General features: G+C 45.0%; 1 non-coding gene across 1 annotated transcript; it reads right to left on the reverse strand.

Annotated features, from left to right (window-relative positions):
• Positions 1–8,692: 8,692 nt before the first annotated feature.
• LOC144680126 (U5 spliceosomal RNA) lies at positions 8,693–8,806 on the reverse strand. Its single transcript, XR_013576494.1, has one exon. It is a non-coding gene; the product is annotated as a U5 spliceosomal RNA (small nuclear RNA).
• Positions 8,807–9,487: the final 681 nt, after the last annotated feature.

Here is a 9,487-nt window from a genome sequence, read left to right on the forward strand (position 1 = left end):
AGACACCTTCCTCCCCCGAACTCCTTCTCTGCTCCTCCTCCACCCTCCCCCCCCCCGGACTCCTTCCCCCCTCTGAACTCCTTCCCTTACACCTTCCTCCCCCCTTTCACCTACCTCCCCACTTGCCACATTCTCCCACATTACACCCCCCTCCCCATCTCACCCCCCCCCACCGACACCTTTGGTCCCCCCCCCCACCTCCCCCCTCCCACCAACCTCACCATTGCCGACATTTTCGTTCTCCCACCTTGGTGCAATCAAGCCTAGACCTTCCACTCCCAGTCAAATCTAGACCTTCCTCTCCCCGCTTCGCCAATCATCCCTAGTAACCCATGGCCAAGACCATGATGTTCCGAAGCAGGCCTGAGACATCAACAGAGACCTTCCACCTTCCGTGAGCTGCTTCACGGCAGAGCCACGTTCATGAGAATCTGCCCAGCATGTGATGAGTGTTTTCCTCCAGGATCTGGTAGCTGCAGGGCTCCAGCATCTTCTGCTCCTCAGATGTCCATGATCTGAGCAAGGCCCTAACTGTAAGTCCTGACTTCTGCACGTCACACTTGTCAAGATGTGTTTTCCTGCCAGCGTAATGGTAAATCTGGTGTTGGGAGTGGGACAATTCCAGACAGGCCTTACTTTGCATCCCATTAGTGGGATGCAAAGCGGGTTCATGCTCGCCTCCAGCGGGATTCGCTTTCCACCATCGGATGTTTCCGCCAGTAAGAGACCAATCTTGGCCTTCTTGCCATAGTGTCCACCCCCACCTGTCATGACGCCCGATGCCAATGGTGCCGGAAAATTCCGGCCCTGCAGGAAATAGTGACATCAACTGTGGAAGGAGAAATAATAATGTTACTAGCTGAGTTTATGCAGACTGGAGCAAAGACAAGAGATTAAATAGGAGAGAGCATCTCAATATGCAACGGTAAGAACTGCACAAAGCAGATGGACAGCAAGGCTAGTGTTAAACCCAGAGGTCAGTCTGATATTCCAAGTTGTTTCACCAACACTTTATCTTCTACAATCAGTGGCTTATTGTATGGCAACTTTCTGGTGTTTCCAAATAAGGTTCATACAGTAAACCTGTCTAGGAACAACAATGTTGTCAAAGGTTGTAAAATTCTTTTTTGTTTTAATTCTTCCAAAAGAGAACAGAAGAACCTTATATTTTTTGACATATCAACAAAGAATAAACCGTACAATTAAATCAAATTTTTAAAAATTAAGTTTGGTGATCGTGAGACACTATCACTTTAAAATAGTCACTATGCCAATTGATTTGTAGACTTTTCAAGTTTTAAATCACTGCTTGTCAGCATAGCAGAAATACAGCTTCCTGGTTACCATTACTGACCTTCAATTACTTTTTTTAGCAGTAGTGCCCACTTTGTCAACCAATTGAGATTGCTTCGCAAAAAAGTAATCTTTTTTATTCCTTCCAGGTGTTGTGCAAACCCAAAATGTCACAAAGTCAATGCCTACTGCCTGACCTGGCCAGGTTGTTATGCACAAAGAATACATTTTTTAAGAGTTAACATAGGTCAGATGATTTTGATATTTATCAGCATTCTCCTATCATAAAGGTAGTTAAATCATTCAGTTTAGAATTGGAGTCCAATTTAACACAGTAAGCTTCAAGAATAGGCTTCACAAACAACAGGAGTTCCCCTGTTGTCTCAACTGCAGCCATCAAACCTCAGCTGAGTCATGAGAGAAGCAGTGAGTGAATATGCAGTGTGACCAGTTCAGAGAATATAAGACGTGGGTAGGGAAAGAAAAACATCTACATTCATTGGGAGAATTTGACTTTGTTTAGTAATGAAAGAAGAAATGACTTGCAGTTCTTCAATTTCTTTTCACTACCATCGAACATCTCAAAGACCTTTACAGCCAATGAAGAACTTTTGAAGTGAAGTCACAAATGTAGGAAATGCAACAGCTAATTTGTGTACAGCAAGCTCCCACAAACAGCAATGTGATAATGACCAGATAATCTGTTTTTGTGATGTTGCTTGAAGAATAAATATTGACCCAGACACCAGGGATAACTCCCTTGCTCTTCTTTGAAATAGTGGTATGGGATCTTCACATCCACCTGAGCAGGCAGATGGAGCCTCAGTTTAATATTGCATTCAAAAGACAGCACCTCCAACAGCGCAGAACTGGAGTGCAAGCTTTAATTTTTGTGCTCAAGTCCTGTGGTGGGACTTGAACCCAGAACCCTGCAACTCAGAGGCAGTTAAGAGCACTACCAAATGACATAACAAAAACAGAATTACCTGGAAAAACTCAGCAGGTCTGGCAGCACCGGTGGAGAAGAAAAGAGTCAACGTTTCGAGTCCTCACGACCCTTTAACAGAACTGAGTATAGTTAGGAGAGGGGTGCTGCCAGACCTGCTGAGTTTTTCCAGGTAATTCTGTTTTTGTTTTGGATTTCCAGCATCCGCAGTAGTTTTTTGTTTCTACCAAATGACATGTCTGACACAGTGTAAAACAAATGATGGTGAATCAGCAACCTGTTTTCCATCTCTCCTTTTATTTACTTTGGGTGGAATCGTCCCAGATTTGCACCAAGTGCGGTAGTGGGCGGGTAAAACATCATTTTATCCGCCAGCCGTAATGGCTGCTTCTCAAGCTGTATCATTCCAAACCCACCATATTAATTATGCATTCCCGGGAACCATGCTGTTTCCATGGTGGACGGGCTTTCATTCGCTTGCCACGCCATCACCTCGCTGCTTCATCACGCTGAACGCCATATTTAAAGTGCAGCCATGCACACAACTTTCAGTGCTTCCAGACCACGACTGCTGCACGGAAGGCATGGCCCTGAAAGGCAAGAAGACTGCAGCCCCCCGGTTCAATAACCCTGGGGCTAGCTAGGCATCGACCAATGACGGCTCGCTGTGGCCCTTCGGTGGCATGTGCGGGAGCCCCAGCCGCCCCTTCTTCCTAAGGGTGTTGCTCCTCCCTCTGAGCAGTCAGGCACCTCCATTGCTCTCTTCTCTGCCGTCTCCACTCTCTGTACAGGCTCCATGCTCCTGATGTACTACTCCTGCAGGATGAAAGAGAGAGACACATGGGTTAGCTTGGTGATACTAAGAACCTCCCTTGGTTAAGTCTGAAGGCCCCTTAACCTATCCTGGAGAGTGCTGGCCACCACTTGGATGGCCAGAGATTAGTGCGCTGCATGGCTGCCCGAAATTCCACCCACATCCACCCCACTCCATCTGAACAATTGGTGGCAGCTTTGCCCATTGGACTGCATGCTGTGCTCTCGGCTCAGGTGCAGGCATTCTCCTAACCCACACTGCAAGGCTGCACTGTTAGCTTGAACCATGGGAGAGGCTGGTCCAAATCTTAAGGATGACATTGTAAGGGGCTATGAGCGCCTCCACCAGTGACTGCTCCATGGCCAGCTTTAGCGAGGATATTGTACAACATGCCCAGTTGTCCAACTGTTCTGTAGTCCACTAAAATGTTCATTAGTTTGCAGTCTGTGACAACGGGATGAAAATCTCTGGAGTACTTGGTGGCACTTGCATGCCTCTGCATTGTTTGAGTGACAGATAAGCTAGAGGCCCGGCTCCACGCATGTCAATGTGGCGGCATCTGAACTGTCTCAGCTGCAGAGGAATAGTCACTTTATACAAGGTTCCCCTGATGCGTAGCTGCTTCCCACCCCCACCCCCCACGTGCTTGTACACTGCCTTCAGCCACATGGCAGCCCTTGCCCCCCACCCCCACAACATGCCTCAACCACAGGGCAGCCCTTGCCCCCCGCCAACATACTTCAACCGCAGGGCAGCCCTTGCCCCCATGCCTCCAGCGCATCTTAACCTTGAAGTCCAACAGACGACCTGGGCAAGCGCTATGCAATATTACTGTGTACTCACCTCCAAGTTCCCCTCGAAGTGTAACCTGCCAAGCGAACGCCTTATATATGCTGTTGTGAAACACGTTGGCATGAAATCACGCTGATATGGGCAGACAATCCAGTGGAGGGGGGTGTTGATTCCGGCAGGCTGGCCTTATAATGATATGCAGCTGTGTTACAATGAGGCTCCTGACATCCAATGTCGAAACGCGGCCTGCCATCGACAGGTTGAGCAGATGATCGCAAACTGGTTTCACGATGTCGTGAAACCAATTTTTGGCCTCCTTGCTATATTGTCTACTCACACCGCCGAGCACACCTGATGCCAGTGGGCACGGAAAATTCCTCTCTTTGTCATTGAATTGAAAGAGGAGTGGGTTGCAGAAGGCAAGGAACAGATGACAGAGAAGCTGCAAAGTGATGCGGGAATCAGTTTCAGGATGAATAATAATGGACAGGAAGTGATAGCCAGCTCCACTGTTGTGACATTCCTTTAGAATCCATGAGCAGTTTCAGGAGAAGGCAACATATCTTAAGGAACCTGGCAAGATAAAACAACCCAAATTATCACATACCAAGTACCTTGACTTCAATGAAAAGTAAAATCAGGTGGGGGTGTAAAACCAGCTATTTACCTCATCTCATCAGCTTCCCAATGGGTGAGTTTGGCTAAAATTGTCCCCACAGAGTTCTGCCAAAGAGACGTGAAGAACATTGGCAACTAATTCAACCAAATGCACTTACATACATCTTTTAGTGGAAAGGCAGCCTTCCACATCCTACCTACCTGCACTTGGTCAAGGAATGCAATGTGGTAAAATTGAAAAAAGAGAAAAATGGCAGAGAACATTCTTTTAAAAATTAATCTTACGTGCATGATTGGAAATGAAATGATATAATTTTAAACTATGTGTACAAATTGCGGTCAATTTTTCCTGTGTTGACAACATAGCTACAATGCTACTGGTTTGTGACCATTTCTCCAATATGCTCTACGGAAACTGCCAGAAAGGCTTTGTTTTGCAACTGTGATTATTGCAAGACCAAAAATATCTGTGCAACAAGCAGCCATACGCCAGCTGCTTCATTAACATTCAGGTCATTCAGCAACTTCTGTGGAAGCATTGTGAGCTAATTAGGCAAGGAAGTAAACCAACAACTGTAAAAACACTCCAGCAGAATGAATTGTGGACATTAAATTAGAAAATTAAATAAACTGTTTTACTTACAGAACTTGCTGAAATTTAAAGACAAATGGCACAGTGCAACCTCAGCGCAATAAGTATCAGCTAAGTTAAGTCATGTTGATGACAGCTCCATCATATCACCCATTTATAACATTATTCTTCCACCCTAGCTTTCCTGTACAACATATTCCTGTGCTGCATTCCTGTAGTGTTATGTCATCAAACCCTTGTGCATACTATGATGTTGCTTTACTCATGTGAGGTGTCATGGTATTAGAATGTAGAATTATGAATTCACTGATCCATGCAAAATGTTATAGTGTCATGACAGGTGCACAACCTGGCTCTCCCAACAAGGAGTAGATGGGGCCCACATCTACCATTTTCTGACTTGTGTTCCTGGCCAGCACCACTCCTGGCCATATGTTACAGGGCAGAGCTACAAAACCGCTACTATTTACTTTAACCTTGAAAATTGCCACTGGTGTTGCGGAGTGGAGGCAGAACTTCCACCTGCTGTTTCTCTCCAGCTCTGACCTGTTGTAAACTGTTGAGGTCAGTTCATTTAAATATCCATTGTTGTTTCAAAGCGTAATTTTCAGCGTAGCGTGAACATAGTGCATTGCGTTTAGTTGAGAATTAATATGGAACCTGTAAACAACCGAAGCATGTAGCACTAAGCCAGGACAGCAGCAGTTAAGCAGTAGCAGTAGAAACAGTTAATGTATAGAGTACTGGATTCACGGCCAGCTGGATTTATGGATGCCACAAGTGTAAATTGTGTCAATTATAAAGAATGTCTTCAAGTGGGGGACCTAGCAGAGGCATCCAACAAAGGGAACAGGGCTTTACAAAGAGGCAGGAAAGGCCAAACAATTTCAATAAGATCAATCTTCAAACACTCCTTGAAAATAAAAACAAAAATGCAGGTCTATGGTAAAAGAACTGAAGAGTGGGATTAATTGGGCAGACCCAGTGAGAGATCAAAAGAGACATGAGAGGCAGAGAGCAAGAGCAGTGGACCAGCAAGAGCTCAAAAGAGCCTACATCAGTCTGAGGGCTGACCACATTCTGAGAAAAATTGAAGCATGACAGCACAGGAAAACAGGTACGTGTTTGGTTGGTGAGTATTTTATCTTTCAAAACTTGAATAATTTATTCATAATTATAACATTTTATTAGTTGGTAGCAAGGTTTGCCAGCAGTAATAAACCTTCTTAGGAGTAGTAGGGTTTGTTAATAATAAATTAATTAAGAAAAATAAATTAATTTACACATAATAAAGATGGCAGAGCAGGTGATGTGTTGCAGCTGCAGTCTTTGGGAGCTGATGGATACCAGTGTGATCCAAGGCAACCACATCTGCAGTAAGTGCCTATGGCTTGAGGAGATTCAGCTCAGAGATATTGAGCTAGAGGGCGAGTTACAGACACTGCGATGCTTCAGGGAGGGGGAAAGTTGCCTGGACACTTTGTTCCATTAGGATAGAGTAATCTGATTTGGTCCATGGTCAGGAACAAGGTGGGGTGACTGTGAGTGAGGCAGATAAGGGTATCAAGAAGGTAGAAGAGGAGGAGCCTCAGCCATTGCAATTGCCCAATAGGTTTGATGTTCTTGCAGCTTGTGTGGATGAAAAGAGGGGCTCTAAGGTGGATGACGAACTGATCATGGTACTGTGGTATAGGAAGTCATTCAAGTGATGGAAGTGAATAGGAATGCAATGGTAGTTGGAAATAGTATAGTTAGGGAGATAGACACAGTTCTCTGCAGCTGAGAGTGAGAATCCAGCCAGCTGTTTTACCAGGGTTCGGGACATTGGCTCAGGGCTGGAGAGGAACTTGCAGTGGGAGGGGGAGGATCTAGTTGTCATGGTCCACGTCGGTTCCAATGACAAAGATAGGATTAGTAAAGAGGTTCTGCATAAGGAGTATGAGCAGCAAGGGACTAAATTAAAAAGGAGAATCTCAAAGGTAATAATCCCTGGATTATTACCTGAGCCATGAGCAAATTAACATAAGATTAGAGAGATGAATGCGTGGCTCAAAGACTGGTGTGGGAGAAATAGGTTTCAATTCATGGGGCACTGGCACCTGTACTGGGGAAAGTAGGAGCTGTGCCATTGGGGCGGTCTTCACCTGACCAGCAGTAGAGAGGGCTTTAAATTAAATGGAAAAGATCATATGAGAGTCGATGTGGTAAATCAAAGGGAAACAATGAGGGAATAGAGCAGGGTAGCAATTTGGGTAAAGGTAACCAGGGTGTGGCAAGAAGGGACAGAGCATACAAACTTAAGAGTGCACCAGCAGATAAGACTACAGATTGCAAAAATGGTGCAAAAAAGCACAAAATTAAAGGCTCAGTATCTGAATGCATGCAGCCTTCATAACAAAATGGATACATTGTAAGCACAAATATAAATAAATATGTATGACCTGATAACCAATACAGAGACATGGTTGCAAGGTGACCAAGGGTGGGACCTGAATACTGAAAGGTATCTGACATTTCAAAAAGACAAGAAGTGAGGAAAAGGCAGTGGGGTAGCTCTGTTAATTAGGGATGACATTAATACAGTAGTGAAAGTGATCTTAGCTTGAAAGAGCAAGATGTAGAAAAAGTTTTGGTAGAGGTAAGAAATAGGAAAGGCAAGAGGTCATTTGTGGAAGTAGTCACACTGTAGGACAGTACAGGAAGAAATAAATGTAGTGTGTAAGAAAGATACTGCAATAATCATGAGCAACTTTAATCTACATGTAGATTGGGCAAATCAGATTTTCAAAGGTAGTCTGGAAAATGAGTTCATAGTGTGTGTTTGTGACAATTTCTTAGAATACTTCATTTTAGAGCCAATCAGGGAACAAGCTATTCAATACCTGGCAATGTGCAATGAGAAATGATTAATCAATAACCTCATGGTAAAGCAGCCTCTAGGTGACAGCGATCATAACATGATAGAATTTCACATTCAGCTTGAAGGCGAGAAGTGTGGATCTGAAAGTGTTAAAAACCTGAATAAAGGTAACTATAAGAATATGAAGGCAGAATTGGCTAAAGTGAACTAGGAAACTAAGCTAAAAGGTAGGACAGTGGAGATGCAATGGCAGACTTCATAAGGAGATATTTAATAACTCTGAGCAAAGATTTAGCCCACTGAGAAAGAAATATTCTTTGAGAAGGGTCCAGCATCTGTGGCTAAATAAGGAAGTTAAGGGTAGTATCAAATTGAAAGGAACACTACAATTTTGCGAAGGTTAGTGGTAGGTCGGAAGATTGGGCAGATTTTAAGAACCAGCAAAGAATGGCTAAAAAAAAATAATAAAGGGGTTGAAAGTAGAGTATGAGAGAAAACTATCTAGTAATATAAAATCAGATCGTAACAGTTTCTACAAGTATTTAAATGGGAAAAGAGTAACTAAAGCTAGCATTAGTCCTCTAGAGAGTAAGTCTGGGAAACTTATCGCGTAGAACAAAGAAATGGCAGAGGCATTGAAAAGGTATTTTTGTCTGTCTTCACTGTAGAAGACTTGGAAAACAAAGATACTTGAAAATCAAGGCCAGAATTTTACCTTTGGCGTGCAGGCGAGCACGTAAAATGATGCGCGATGACTTTGGGTGTGTGTCCTTGATGACCTTTCACAAAGGTAGGGCATCAAAAAATTAATTAAAACTCCGAGTGTTCCTCTCCATGGAAATCTTTAGTAAAAGGCGAAAGATTTATATGATCTGAAGAGACCTTGGCGGGCGTCCTCTGGCCCGTGGAGCCTGTACTGGCCCCACCTGGGAGGGAGCGGCCAGTGCCATGGCTGGCATCTCCACAGTCGCTGCTGCCTCATCGGATGCCACGGTCACTAGCAGAGGGGCAGAGGAGCTGCTGGCGTCATCTGGAGCACCCTGAGAGGAGCCTGCAGAGACAACAAGCAGCTCATGCACCAATGTCAGGTCGCTTTGGACCTCCCTGCTCACCATTTGATGGATGGGCACCCAGCTCAGATACTAGGTGCCCAATCCATCTCCCACGCTGACAGTGGCCACCTGAGGTCATTGTGAGGGCTTGCAGCTCTGAGCGTTTCCCCAGGAACCCCTGATTCAGGTCCTGGAGGAGCGTCTCCATGAGAGTCACCACTCTCTTCATGGAGGAGGCAGTGCGCTCGGCCATGAGGGTCATTGCATTGCTCATGCTATACAAGGACTCCTCCACAATGGAGATCATGGTGTGCATTCATTCATGTATCTCCGCCTGATCCTCCCACACACCCTGCTGGACTTCCAGCATCTGCTGCCTCAGGAACGTCTCCAGAGGCACATCATCAGCCAGTGACTGAGCATGTTTCTGGTCCCCAGCAGTCCTCTGACTGCCGGCACTCTCTGCCTCTGCCTACACTTCAAGCAAGTGTGAAGTGCCCTCACTGCTGTGCACCGAGAT

The sequence above is a fragment of the Cetorhinus maximus genome, chromosome 4 (genome assembly GCF_964194155.1).
Source record: "Cetorhinus maximus chromosome 4, sCetMax3.hap1.1, whole genome shotgun sequence".
NCBI lineage: Eukaryota > Metazoa > Chordata > Chondrichthyes > Lamniformes > Cetorhinidae > Cetorhinus > Cetorhinus maximus.